At 47.9% G+C, this 13594-nt stretch overlaps 1 pseudogene; it reads right to left on the bottom strand.

Annotated features, from left to right (window-relative positions):
* Nucleotides 1–286: 286 nt before the first annotated feature.
* Nucleotides 287–3087, bottom strand: LOC106848486 (cytochrome P450 2D17-like; annotated as a pseudogene).
* Between the last annotated feature and the right edge of the window lie 10507 nt (nt 3088–13594).

Here is a 13594-nt window from a genome sequence, read left to right as displayed (position 1 = left end):
CGACTGTATCTGATAAGGGATTAATATCTAGAATATACAGAGAACTCCTGAAACTCTCAAAGAGCAACAACAGCAAAACACACAGCTTGATTTTAAAACGGGCGGAGAACTCGAATAGACAGTTCTACAAAGAAGATATACAAATGGACGATAAGCACATGAAAAGATGCTCTACATCACTCAGCTCTAGGGAAATGCAAATCAAAAGCACAATGAAATAACACCTCACACCCATCGGATGCCTACTGTCGTCAGAACAGAAAATAGCAAGTGTTGACAAAGATGTGGAGAATCGGACCCTTGTGCCCTGTTGGTGGGAGTGTGAAACGGGGCAGCTGCTGTGGGAAACAGCCTAGTGCTTCCATATCCACAAACTGAAAGCAGAGTCTCAAAGAGGTATTTGTACCCCATGTTCACAGCAGCGTTATTCACAGTAGCTGACGGGTAGAATTGACCCAACTGTCCATCGACAAATCAAGGGAAAGCGAATGTGGCCTATACGTCCAATGGAGCGTTATTCAGTCTAAAAAAAAAGGAAGGAAGTTCAAACACATGTCACAACACGGAGGAACCTTGAGGACATCATGCTTACTGAAATGTAAGTCATAAAATGACAAATACCGTATGATTCCACCTATGTGAGGTCCCTAGAGTAGTCAAAATCACAGAGACAGAAAGTAGAAGGTCGGCTCCCCGAGGCATGAGTGGTGGCCTGTGGGTGGGTATGAGGGGGTCAGTGAGCCTGGGGACTTGGCCTCCACACCACCAAGCCTCCCCCGCGAGGGGCAGCTAGCCGGGCTTCCCACAGGCACCTGCTGAGACGGACATGAAGCCCTCCTGCTTGACAAAGTGGTCCTGGGCGTACAGGAAGCGCTCAGGGTGGATGCAGAAGGGCTTCTTCCAGATGGTCTTGTCCTTCAGCACCGATGACAGGTTGGTGATGAGGGTGGGCCCCTGGCAGGAGATGCCTCCTGGGTGGGGTCTGGGCTGGGGGTTGCCTGGACCCCTGCCACCAAACACTCCTGGGCCACAGTCTCTGCCTGGCACACACCTGGACTCTTCCAAGTCAATCTCAGCCCAAGAAACTTCATGGTACCCTCCCTGTCCCCATGGCAGGGCAAAGCGACCAGCCTCCGATGGGCATGCTCATCGCCACCTGTCCTTGCATGCACTGCTCCTCCAACACACTGGGGCATCTTTTAGTTTGTGTCACCTCCCGCCCATGACTGGGGGTTCTGAATGGACGGGGCTAGCTCTGTCTCTACTTCATTCCCACACCCAACCAGGCTGGACAGTTGGTGACTTTGGAATAAGGCCAAGGTGGCTTGATTTCCAGTCCTGGTCCCACCTGGTAATGGTCAACCTGGGGTTAGCAGGGGGCACGTGGAGCTGAGCTGGGGTGAGGAGGGCTGCAGGCCTACCTTGGGGATGAGGAAGCCCTGCACTTCAATGTCACGGGATGTCATGTGGGGCAGGCCCAGTGGGATGATGTCCCCAAAGCGCTGCACCTCATGGACCACGGCCATGGTGAAGGGCATGCGGGCCTTGTCCCCCATCTCTGGTTGTTGCACCTGCCCTGTCGCCTCATCAATCTCTTGTTGGACACGGCCTGGACAGAGAAGTTTCCCCTTAGTGGTCAGAACCCTAAGGGTGAACCCTGACCTCCTCCTGACTCCTGTGCAGGGGCTCTGCTCACCTGGAGGAGGAGGTCACTCTGACCTCTGATTCAGGGCCTAGTCTCTGTTTGGAGCTCCTGGTGGCCAAAACAAGCTCAGGGCCCCCAACCTGTCCCTGTCCTCCTTTGCCTAGCCCACTGGGACCCCAGGTTGGCCTCATGCTTCACATCCAGGTGCAGGATCATAAGCAGGAGGGTCCAGACCAGTGTGGTCAACGTGGTTACCATCCTGGCAAAGAAAATGTCAGCCACCATCAGTCGCAAGTTGTCATCATTGAAGCTGTTCTTGAGGTTCCCCCTGGCCCAGGCAATGCAGAGACGGGGGGTTCAGGGGCAGAGGAAGGAAGTCCCCAGATGGCCTCCTACTCTGCACCCATCAGCCCAGGTGTCTGGTCACTGGGTGATACATAGGTCCCACCTTGCCCAGGTTTGCCTCATGGGGCCCTCAACCCACAACCTCTGTCCCTGTCCCTGTCAGCTCACCTTCTCTACCTCATTCAGGAAGCTGTCAGTCAAGTCTCAGGGTTGCTGGGCCAGGTCCCATGCCATTATGTGTTTGGCAGTGAGTTCATCCATCAGGGCTATGAAGGTCCTATGTCCCGGAAAGACGTTGGCAGGCAGCCCCAGGATGTGTAGGAGCATAGGAATCGCGTCAGCACTTGTTTTGTGCATAGACGTGGGGTCCTGGGTCCTCTCTCTGCTCAGGTGTTCTCCTGGGCCCAGTCAGGTTCCAGCCACCTCAGAGGTGTCCCCTCCATTGACATGGTTCCTCTCTAAGTTCTGACCTTGACCCTCTCTCCTGGCCTGGAACCCAGAAGGATAAACCTAAAATCGGCAGCTCATGGGTTCTATTGGCTTCCAATGAAGGACATACTGGCGCCTTAGTCCTCTCCTGGGTCCCTCTCACCCAGTACTCCTCTAGACAAACCCTCCTTCATGGAGGCCCATTGCAGCATAGAGTTCTCCTCCATGGAGCTCGCCTGCAGGGCTCCTTGGCCCCCTCCACTCCGCACCTGAGGCAAGCAGCCTGACTCCTCCTTCAGTAAATGCTGTGTTCAGTCCCATAGCTTGAGGGAGCGTGGGTTGTTGTAATCGAAGTGGCGCCCATAGGTGAGGGAGGAGATCACCTTTCTCACTGCTTTATTCAAGAGGGTGTTGGGTCTAAAGGGGCATCCTGAGAGGGGATGGTGCAGGTCAGGGGTTGCGTTCATCTCCTCTTCTCCAGCCGCCATCCCAGTAACCACAGGCCCTCTGGGACCAGTTCCACTGACCCCAACTTATCAAGAGAGTAATTAAGAGTGGTTTTTCAGGAACTGAGACACCTTGTCCAGTTAAGGCCAGTTGAGACCACCAACTCATCAACTGGGCCTGCACAAATGCTCAGTAAGTGAACTTTTTGACATCAAGGAGCTAAAAACTCCACCCTCAGTCATGTTGACACCGCCATTTTGTGAACACGAATCCTGTGAAGAGGCACGAAGCTTGACTACGCTTGTGCAGATCATCAATTACCTCACTTCTCCTCACTTCCAATACCATCTATTCCCACACTTCAGACCACCTTGCCCCTACCCCATAAGTATCCCTGAGTCCCCATTGTTGATCTGAGATTTATTCTCCCACCTCCTTGCTTGGCTGTCTTGAGATAAAATCCTTTCTCTTTGCAAACTTGTTGCCTTGGTGATTGGCATAACTGTGCATCAGGCAAAATGAACCTAGTCCAGCAACAATTTGGTGACTCAGCCAGGAGGAAAGTCCAAATGGACTCTTTTGCCCGCAGTTCATCAGCCCCTTGCCAGTGTGGTGAACCAGTGGATGAGTCCAGCAGCTCCCTGGGACCACCTGTCCCAGGGCCCATTCTGGAATTTTTTTTCCTGCCTTAACACCGCCAACTCTGGCATGTAGCTTCTTTTGCAATAGAGAAATGATTTCTGGGTTTGGAAAATGTCTTTTTGGTAACTTTGGTACAAGTGACCAGATTCTTATTTCTTCTTCCTTCTGCTTTGACTTCCAAAAAGGAAGCCTTTGTTTGGCCTTCACTGTGAGGGTCTTGGTTTTGGGGATATCCCATATTTTTGCTCTCTGGTTCGAGCTGCAGCATAAGTATACTTTTGACCTGCCAAGTCTAAATTCTGAAATAATGGGAAATGAAAATTCATTCTCCACCAATGTCCCCCTAGGCTGCATTCTCCCAAACTGGGCAACTGTATCTTCAAGCCCATGAAAAAGGAAAAGATGATATTCTTTTATTAGGCTGCACAGGCATAATATTGTTAGACTCTGGAGAAAATGGCCAGACAATGGATCATTCAGTTATTCTGGGTAAAAAATGGTCTCAGTGCTCATTGGTTTATTGATCCTTCTCCTTCCAGAGGTGGTCACATTTTTCCTTGTCCCTGTCTTCTGTGTCATTTGACACAGAAAGGAAAAAGGATAGGGCAAGATGCAGGCATCTCTGTCAGCTGTTATCTGGTCCAGCGTGGAGCGAACTTTGCTGGGGGTTAATATGCGCACAAGGTGAAAGCTGTCTAAGGGGCGTCTTGGAAGCCAAAAGAGCTGCAATATTGGTGGGCACGAGTGGAGCAGTTAAGAGCCATCAGGGTGTGCACTGCCTCAAGAAGACTCCCATGATAGGATAAGCTGGTCATGGAACCAGGTAGATGACAACAGGTCCCCTGCCAACCTCAAGAAAATTTCCATACAATGAGGTACTCTATAAAACACACACAATCTCCACCCTTACAGCACCTCCCTCCTAGGTATTAGTTTGGCTCCGAGAGACCCAAGGCTTAGCTAAAGCTGTTAAGTGCACATAGGATGAGGCTTTTTCTTTTGTCTTGTTCTATGTTTTGAGAGCTTGGCTGTGTGACCTCTTTGGTCTCCGCCATTCAGAGGATGCATGTACCAGTGTGCATCTTGATGGCTAGTAGAGTAGAACTGGCGTTCCGGGATGTACTCTCTTCATCTGGTTGTATCAGCTCTCAGGGGAGTTTCTCATGAGGGGTCCCAGTCCATCGGGGGCCTTTGTCACGTCAGCCTTCACTGCTTGTTTGTGCGCTACCAGCTGTGCAACAGAGGCCTTTCTTTTCTTAGACTACTTTTGGGAGTGAACTTTCCAGATGTTGTGAGGGCTGCTTTTATGGACTCTCTTTTGGAGATTGCTCTTGGGTCCTGGTTAAGCCACAAAAGGCTTATTGGTTTGAGTTGCTATTAAGATCCTACTTGTCAATGGGCAGACAATAGGTCCTTAAATTGGAAAACTTCTGAATTGAGAAAACTTTTAGAAAGCTCTTGCAATGACTACTCTAATGAAAGCTCCACCCCGCTCCCGCAAGGCAAATGGTCTAGAGTTGAACTGTGCACTTGGAAGGAGGGCCTTTATTAAGCACTTTGTACAGACGTTTTAAAAGGTGCCATACGTTTGAAACCAAGTTAACATGCGAGACTCCATGTCTAAGCCCCCTCCCCAGCTTGTTCTCTCAGTGTGCTTTAGAGAAACACTGAAAACTGCTTGGAGGCAAGCCACTAAGGAGCCAGTCGGTAATCAGTAGCTAAAATGACTTGTTAGCAGAAGATTTAAGTCCTCTGTCTAAACCGTTCTGTCTCTCTCCGATAAGAAAATAACTGTTTTCTTAGATTCCTTAGGAATGTCACATTCAGCAGATTAGAAACTTTTGTCTAAGGAGAGTCTGCTGAGGGTCTGTGATGATCCCACACCTGGCACTCCTGAGCCCCTTCCGCTTTCCTTCCTTCTTTAATTATGTTTGTATGTAAATATCGGTTTCTTTGGCCTTTGTGTCCCTGAGCTTCACAAGGTAAATAGAAGTTACAAATTGTTAAAAGCCAGGGAGCCTCATGGGGAAGTTTTGACTAATTACAAGTCCTTGTAAGAAACTGAAGCTTCCCAAACCCCTACTCCTCGGCTTCCCGGCACCAGAATCTACCACCCATCATGGAGGCAGAGAATGATACCAGCTCAACATGAGGTTGGCGTAAGGGAAGCCATATGGTAGAAAAGAAACCGTATTGTAACTTTGAATGACCTCTGACTAACCTGGCTGGATATGCACCCTCCGGGAGACCCACCTGCTCTGTAGATGTTATGACCCCTATTTGTACGCGTACCTCCCAGCTGCAAAAAGACAATAACTTCATTCTTTTGAGTTCCTTAGGAATGTGATGACCCCCGAACACAGAGTCTATGGTGATAGCCCTCATCAATGAATACTGAAACATCTGGTGTGGTGACGCCTGGGTCAACATTCCTAACCCCTCCACTATAACCTGCTGGCCTATATAGCTGCTTCAAGATTCTGTGACCCCTTAAGAAGGTTCTTTCAGACATTAGCTGGCCATCTCCCCCCTTGCTAGCAAGCTGTAATGAAATGCCCTTTCTCTGCCACCATCTTGCCTCTTGACGGTTGGCTTTTGTCTCGCGGATCATGCTGTTTGTGTAGTAACAGAAACAACTGAGTTTGTCTTGCAAATCCCTGCAAGGCCAGAGGTATGTCTCTAGAAGGTGGTTCAAAGTTCACTTGTTCTTTTGCCAGTCCAAAAGCCTCCTCTGTTCCTCTCCAAATGCTTGTAGATATTATTGAGATGTTAGAAACTGATGAGGTCAACATGTCCCAGAAACACCATCTTGAAGAAAACTTGAATGCTTTCTCTATGCTTTTGTGATGTAAATTTTCTGCTCCCATCTTCTCTAAGACCTGAGACTCCTTCTTTGAAATGCAAATGGTTCTCATCAGAGAAAAAAAAACCCAACCATTTTATAAGATAACCTTTCCAGCTACCAAAACAGAATTTGGCTCCAATTATTTAATAAACTAGTGAACTTTGTATTGCATCTGATTCATACCAAAAATTTAATAGAAGCTGTAAGCTCTCTCTCTGTGTCTACCTGTGTCCTCATGCATCTCTACACATATATGTTGTAAATGTGAGATATTTTTCTACTTCTGAATGGTCTGGCCCAAATTAAGAGCTCTATTGATTTGGCTTAAAGTAAGCACTTATATAAATTATTTCTAAATGTAACAGAAACTAACCCAGATGTTTTTCAAGCTAACATGATATAAATTAATCTTCGGTAAATGAAAACTTATTTAAGTTTGCCTTTTTGAATGAAACAGGCTTGTACTAAGAGTTATGAACATTGGATATGACGTAGACATGAAGCCTTTATTAGTGAAATAAACTCATGTTATCTGTGTTATAAAACTAGTTAACAAAAACGGTAACTTAAAATGATAGCTAATTTTGTCTAAGGTTTCATGAAGTTTGACAGGCAATCTAACTAATTATTGGCAACAAGTAAACTAAATAGATGTGAAACAGATAAAAGTTTTTGGGCAAACTTTTTAACAATAATTATGTTTTATGGCATGTGTATTTAAAATAACTTCCAGAGACAGCTCTGATGGTCTAGTGGTTAAAGTTTGCTGGGATCCACTTCAGCAGACTGCTTTGGTTCCCAGGAGTGGGACCACACAATTTGTCTGTCAGCAGACCTGCTGTGGTGGCAGCTCACAGAGAAGGGCCGGAAGGAGTTACAGCTATACGCAACTGTGTACTGGGGCTTAAGAGGGGGAGGCAAATAAGGAGGAAGAGTGGCAACAGATGTTAGCTCAGGGCCCATCTTCCCCTGAAATAAATAAATAAATAAATAAATAAATAAATAACTTCCAAAATCTCTGTGGCAACTTGAAACTTTGAAGTTTTGCTAGGTGAAATTAAATGAAAAAAATCATTGAATATCTAGGTCATTTTCAAATAAGATAAAATACCAAAACATTATTGCTAAACATGTCTAAGTTTATCAACTTTTGGTCTCTTATTACAGAGAAACCAAAAGATGTTTGAGTCTATTAATAAACATGTCTTGTATTTCATTAAAAGTTGTACTACAAAATAGCATTTTTCTAGAAATTATGAAAAGTGTTTATAAATTTTCCAAGCCACAGAATGCTAATGTAAAAGACAGTTCAAAATTGTTTACTTCTTAGTTTTCACTAAAAATTAAGGTCTGTAAGGGTTAAGAATTCTGATTAATATATGTAATTAAACCTACTAAAAATTAATAAGGAAAACATCTTTGTGTTACCAAACCCAGTTTGTTTTTGCCCCTTGACCAGAAAACCAATCACAGATGACAAGATTGCAGCAGAGAGAGGGTTTAATCATAAGGCAGCCAAACAAGGAAGTAGGAGAATGAGTCTCATATCCGCCTCCCTGAAAATGGGGACTTGGGGATATTTATGGGTTAGGGGGCAAGGTGGTCCAAAGTTTGGAAAGAGATGACTAAAGGTGAGGAGAGGTGAGGTAATTGATGATCTGAAAAAGTGTAGTCAGACTTCACACCTCTTCATGGGATGTATGTTCACAAAATGGTGGCATTAGCAAGATCTGAGGGTGGGGTTTTTAGCCTCTTCATGTCAAAAGGTGACTTATCAGGGATCAGTGCAAGCCCAGGAGATGGGTTGATGGTCTCAACCAGCCTGAACTGGACAATTCCTAATTCCTAATTCCTGAAAAACAGCTCAAACATCCCATTACCATGGTGACCCAGGCTCCAGGGAGGTGTTATCAATAGGAACTTTGTGGGAGTCAGATAGCATATTGCCTAAGCAACATAGTTAACAATGGGTGGGTGAACAGCTAAAGGCTATAATCAGTAATTAAAAAAAAAAAACTTTAGTTACTAGCTACCTAATCATCAATGGGTAACTGTTTACCAGTTTCATTTGTATTGAAGGAAAGTAGGATATATGTTTTCAGTAAAGAAGGTATAAAGAATGGAAATATTTTTGTTTGTTTTGTTAAGAAAGATAATTTTGTCCTAAAGTACTAGGAGGGAACAAAGAAGGCATGTGACAAATTCTGAGTGTAAAAATAAAGTTAGAGAAGGTTTGAGAACGAGGAAACCTTGACCTTGTGCATGGTCAAGTTGGCTAAGATTACAACAAATCTAATTAAGTGAATCAGTTTTAATATCAAAAGTAAGCTGGTGCAAAATTAAAATTTGGTTTTCTTTCTCCTAAAAGGGATAATTTTCTTGAACTTTTAGTCTGCTCTTGATAAAGAGACTATAAAGATTTTCTCTTTTTTTCAGTGAGTCTCACTTTGGTTAGATGGATAACTAAGCATTGTTCCCTCAATCTCAAGACCTTTCCTCCTGATGTCATCAGAAGGGACTCGGGATCACAGAACTTAAGCTGCACCCAAATGCATCCCAAACTCACTGCCAAGTCCCACCCCCCCAAGCCTTTGCCCTCTCTGACCTTTGATGGAAAATTCAAACTGTCCCCCAGGCCCTGCCCAGCTGCCCTCCCCCAGGAGGCCTCTCACACCTGCCTCCTCCTTTCCACCAGCTCCTTGTCCAGCCTGTGGCATCACCACCACCCACTGTCTGCTGACATGTATGGTCCTCAGCACCTCTGTGCCCACCTCCCACCTTCTTCACCTGAGTAAAGCAGCAACACAGGTCCAGGAAGTCCACCTGCAGCAGGTTGCCCAGCCCAGGCAGGGGCATGGGGTCTGGGGGTAGCATGCAGCCCAGTGTTGGCGCCAGTGCATCAGGTCCACCAGGAGCAGGAAGATGGCCATGGCCATGGCCAGGGGCCCCAGTGTCTCCCTAGTCAGCAGCCTCATGGCTGCCTCAGTGCACACTGGGCTTGTCTGGAGGCTATGGCACCCCTGACCACATCAGGCACTAGGGCCAGGCCAGGCAGGGCTCTCTCATCAACCTTGAGGGCTCAACCAGCTTAGGCTCTCCCTAAAGGAAGCTGAGACTGGCCTTTGTCCTCTGCTCTGAACCAACCTGTTCGGGAGACTGCTGCCAGAGGGTGCAGGAGGGGCCGGGGAAGGTCAGTGCAGGGGTGGCCACAGAAGTCCTCTCCCTGCTGCCCTCTCCAGGTGGTTATCCTGGGTGGAGTGGGAGAAAATGGAAGTCCCCACCCCCAGCCTGATTCTCCAGCATTGTGCAGGCTCTGAGGAAGAATCAGCAGTCTTTGGACTTGATCCTGCCACCCACCTGTCACAAAGCCTTACACTCCCTAATGGGGTCACAGCCTCATCCCAGAACACAACCTCATTTTCCCATATCTCACCTGCCTCCTCCTGAGTGACCTTCATCTCCTAGGTTTGTACTGGTACTTGCTGTTGGGAGGTCACATGATCAGAGGGCTCACTGGTGGTGGTCGGGGTGGGAGATGATTAAAATTCTCCATGGCCCCCACTTCAGGAAATACACACTCAATACACACTGACACAGATCACACACTCACAAACTACTCACACAATCAGACACTACCCACATGCTTACATACTGACACTCAAGCACATGCACACACACATTTGCACACCCACAAAAACACATAGACACACACGTTAATACATGCACCACTTAAACCAAAAACCACACATGCACACTCAGCACCAGGGCACATGTTCAAAATGGTTCCCTGCAGCCAATACCCTTGATCCCCTACTCTCACCACCTGGAGGCTGCGGGCAGGGATGCTGAGGACCCTCACCTGGCTGGCATTTGGCTCAGCTCCTTGGTTTCCCCAGGGTCGTGGTCATCACACGTTTGAATCTGGGGGTGGGGAGGCAGCAGGGTTGTTTTCAGAGCTCCCTAGTCACCCAACCAACCAGTTCAAAGATCAAGAGACCCTTCCTAAGTTGGTTACAAACTGGTCCTTGGACCTCCCAGCTCTTGAGGCCACCCAGCTGATGAATCTCCTCGGGCCTGTGTCCACTTTCCTGACTCAGAGAAACGTGGGGTAGGTACTCGCTCTTGTTGACTGAGCTGCCAGGAAGCTCAGGGTACTAGGGCGTCCTAGCATAGGATGTGACTGTCCCCAGAGGAGTGGGCCTGCTTCCTCCTCATGATCATTCATCCTTGAACATCAGCTGCTCAAACTCTTTCAGGAAGACAAAGAGATGGAAAGCTAGTGGCGCCGATGTAATGTCTTTACACCCTCACAGGTCTACGGAGGACCACACGGAATGGATTCTCGGGCCTCCCCCTTTACCAGCCGTCTCCCTCACCCTGGGCCAGGTCCCCCTGCTCCAGCCCCATCCCTTCCCACCCTGACTCTGTGGTCCCTCAAGGAAAGATGCAAACCTCAGCACTATCCCACGCCAGTGTGTGCCACCTCCTGGCTGGAATTTTGGCTACCAAGCCCTCCCTCTTGCTCAGCCTCTTGCCCCCTGCAAGTAGGGAGGTGAGGGGGGGCGGGCGTGGAGCTGGGAGAGAACAAACCATGCCAGGGCAGGGCTGCTGCCCACTGGCCTCAGCACCCTCCTTCTTCAACAAGAAAAGGGTTTGGATTTGAGGCTGAGTTTTTAAATCAGTGAAGCTGATAGGAACTCTCTGAGGCCAAAACCCACTCAGATGGGAAGGCTCAGGAGCCCAGAGGGTGGGGGAGGGGCATTTCCTGGGAGGGAGTCAGGCCCCCACAGCCACCCCAGGGGTATGTGAGGCAAGTTCTCATCCTGGAACCAGCTGGAGAATTCTCTCCCCCAGATGAAACAGGGCCTACAGGAGGCACTCCCCACGCCTGTGTCCTCCCAGTTCTCTCCCTCCCTCCCTCCCCAAAAGTAAGAGGACCAGCTTCTTCCCAGAGAGCCTCTGGACATCCCCCATTCAGAGATGGCCACCCAGAGATGGCTCCCCGGGGCTGGGGCCTCTTGCTGTTGGCTTTCAACGTTTGCAGTTCCTGCTTGGCTGTGAGAGCTGCTCCTCCCCTTCTGAATGCCCGCAGCCCCACTCTCCTGCATGGCCCAGGGCCAGAGGGTGTAGCCTGCTGGGGCCCAGTGGGCCTTCCTCAGTTTACCCATATTGCCTGCAACTTGGCTTGCTCAGGCCTTGGACTGTGTTCCAGCCCTGCTGGACATCCCACGTGCTGGGCGGGGCACTCGCAGCCTGAGGGGAAACGATGGTGGGCCCCTGCTCCAAGATGCTCATGCCAAGGGGAGGAGCAGGTTGGCAGAGAGCTGACAGGCCAGGTCAGCAGTGAGGGGACTGCTCTGAGAGTCGTGGGGACACTGCCCCAGGCTGGAGCAGGACTCTCTGGGAAGCCTACCTGGAGGACTTTGACTGACTTGGCACCACAGTTGAAGGTGACCTGGCAGCTGGACCAAAGGGCCACAGCAGAGTACTGAGCATGGGGTGAGCGGCAGCAGGAGGAGGACAGCTCGATACTGAGGCTTTGCAAGTTGGCCAAGGTCGGGACTGTAGGGAACTGGGGTTGCTGGGCCTCCATGTGGCTGAGAGAGCAGTTTTGATGCCACTCAATAGACAGGAGAACAAGACTCACAGGCACCCTGAGTACCTCCCAGACCCAGCCTGTGGCCTATTTGGTCTCAGTTGAATGTCCTGTCCTGTGGGCAGCAACTTTCTTTCCAGCACTGTCAGAATCAGGTGGTGTTAGCAGGGGGGCAGAGGACAAGATGGTGTGAGTGTTGGTCACACAGTGGCCCTCAATAAATTATCTTTATCCACCCTTTGTTTTGGACGTGTCACGCCCTCCCAAGCAGTCACCCTAATGTGGACATGAAGGGCAGGGACAGACATGCCTGTAATTCAGGCAGAGCCCCCTGATACTAGGGGCCTGTTACCCAGGATGAGGCAGCCTTGAGGAAATCACATGAGTACAGTGAGCACACAGTACACCACGAGGCTGATGGCCTTTGCAATCATAGTGCAATTGCAGCTCCCATCGATCAGGCACTCATGTGCCAGGCACTGCTGCTCACTCCGCGTGTCCTCCCACAGCCCTGTAAGGCTGGTGGCTTTATGGTCCCCAAGGCATGGAGGAGACTGAGTCTCAGGGGTCACCTCAGGAGGTGAAAGTCACAGAGCAGCATTTTTGGCCATCTCAAAACACCTGCTCAACCTCAATATAATAAAGGCCATATATGACAAACTCACAGATAACATCATACTCAATGGTTCTAAACTGAAAGCCATTCCTCTGACGACAAGAACCAGACAAGGATGACCACTCTCACGACTCTTAATCAACATCGTACTAGAAGTTTTAGCCAGAGCAATTAGGCAAGAAAAAGAGATAAAAAGGATCCAAATTGCAGAGGATGAAGTAAAACTGTCGCTATTTGCAGATGCCATGATTCTATGCGTGGAAAACCCTAAAGAATCCACCAGAACGATCGGAAATAATGAATGAATAAGGTAAAATTACAGGGTACAAAATCAACATAGAAAAATCAGTTGCATTTCTCTACATTAATAACAAACTAGCAGAAAGAGAAATCAAGAATACAATCCCGTTTATGATCTCAACAGAAAGAATAAAATACCTAGGGTTAAGTTTAACCAAGGAGGTGAAAGACCTATACACTGAAAACTTTCAGCAATGAAGACATTGCTGAAAGAACTTAAAGAAGATATAAAGAAACAGAAAGGTATTCCAGGCTTACGGACTGGAAAAATAAACATAGTTGAAATGTCTATGTTACATAAAGCATTCTACAGATTCAATGCGATCCCCATCAGAATCCCAAGGATATTCTTCATGGAAATAAAACAAAGAAGTCTAAAATTTATATGCAACCGCAAAAGACGCCAGAAAGCCAAAGTCATCCTGAGAAAAAAAAAAAAAAAAAAAGCGGGAGGTATCACAACCCCTGAATTCAAAATATGCTGCAAGGCTATAGTAATCAAAACAGCATGGTACTGGTAGAAAAACAGACACACAGATTAATGGAACAGAAGTGAGAGCACAGAACTATTACCACACATCTATGAACAGCTAATCTGCGACGAAGGAACCAAGAACACACAATGGAGGAAGGAAAGTCTCTTCAATAAATGGAGTTGGGAAAACTGAACAGCAACATGCAAAAGAATGAAACTAGACCATTATCTTATCCCATATAGAAAATTAACTC

The sequence above is a fragment of the Equus asinus genome, chromosome 4 (assembly GCF_041296235.1).
Source record: "Equus asinus isolate D_3611 breed Donkey chromosome 4, EquAss-T2T_v2, whole genome shotgun sequence".
Lineage (NCBI taxonomy): Eukaryota > Metazoa > Chordata > Mammalia > Perissodactyla > Equidae > Equus > Equus asinus.
Note: the sequence above shows the minus strand (reverse complement) of the source record. Positions and strands in the feature narration are given on the sequence as shown.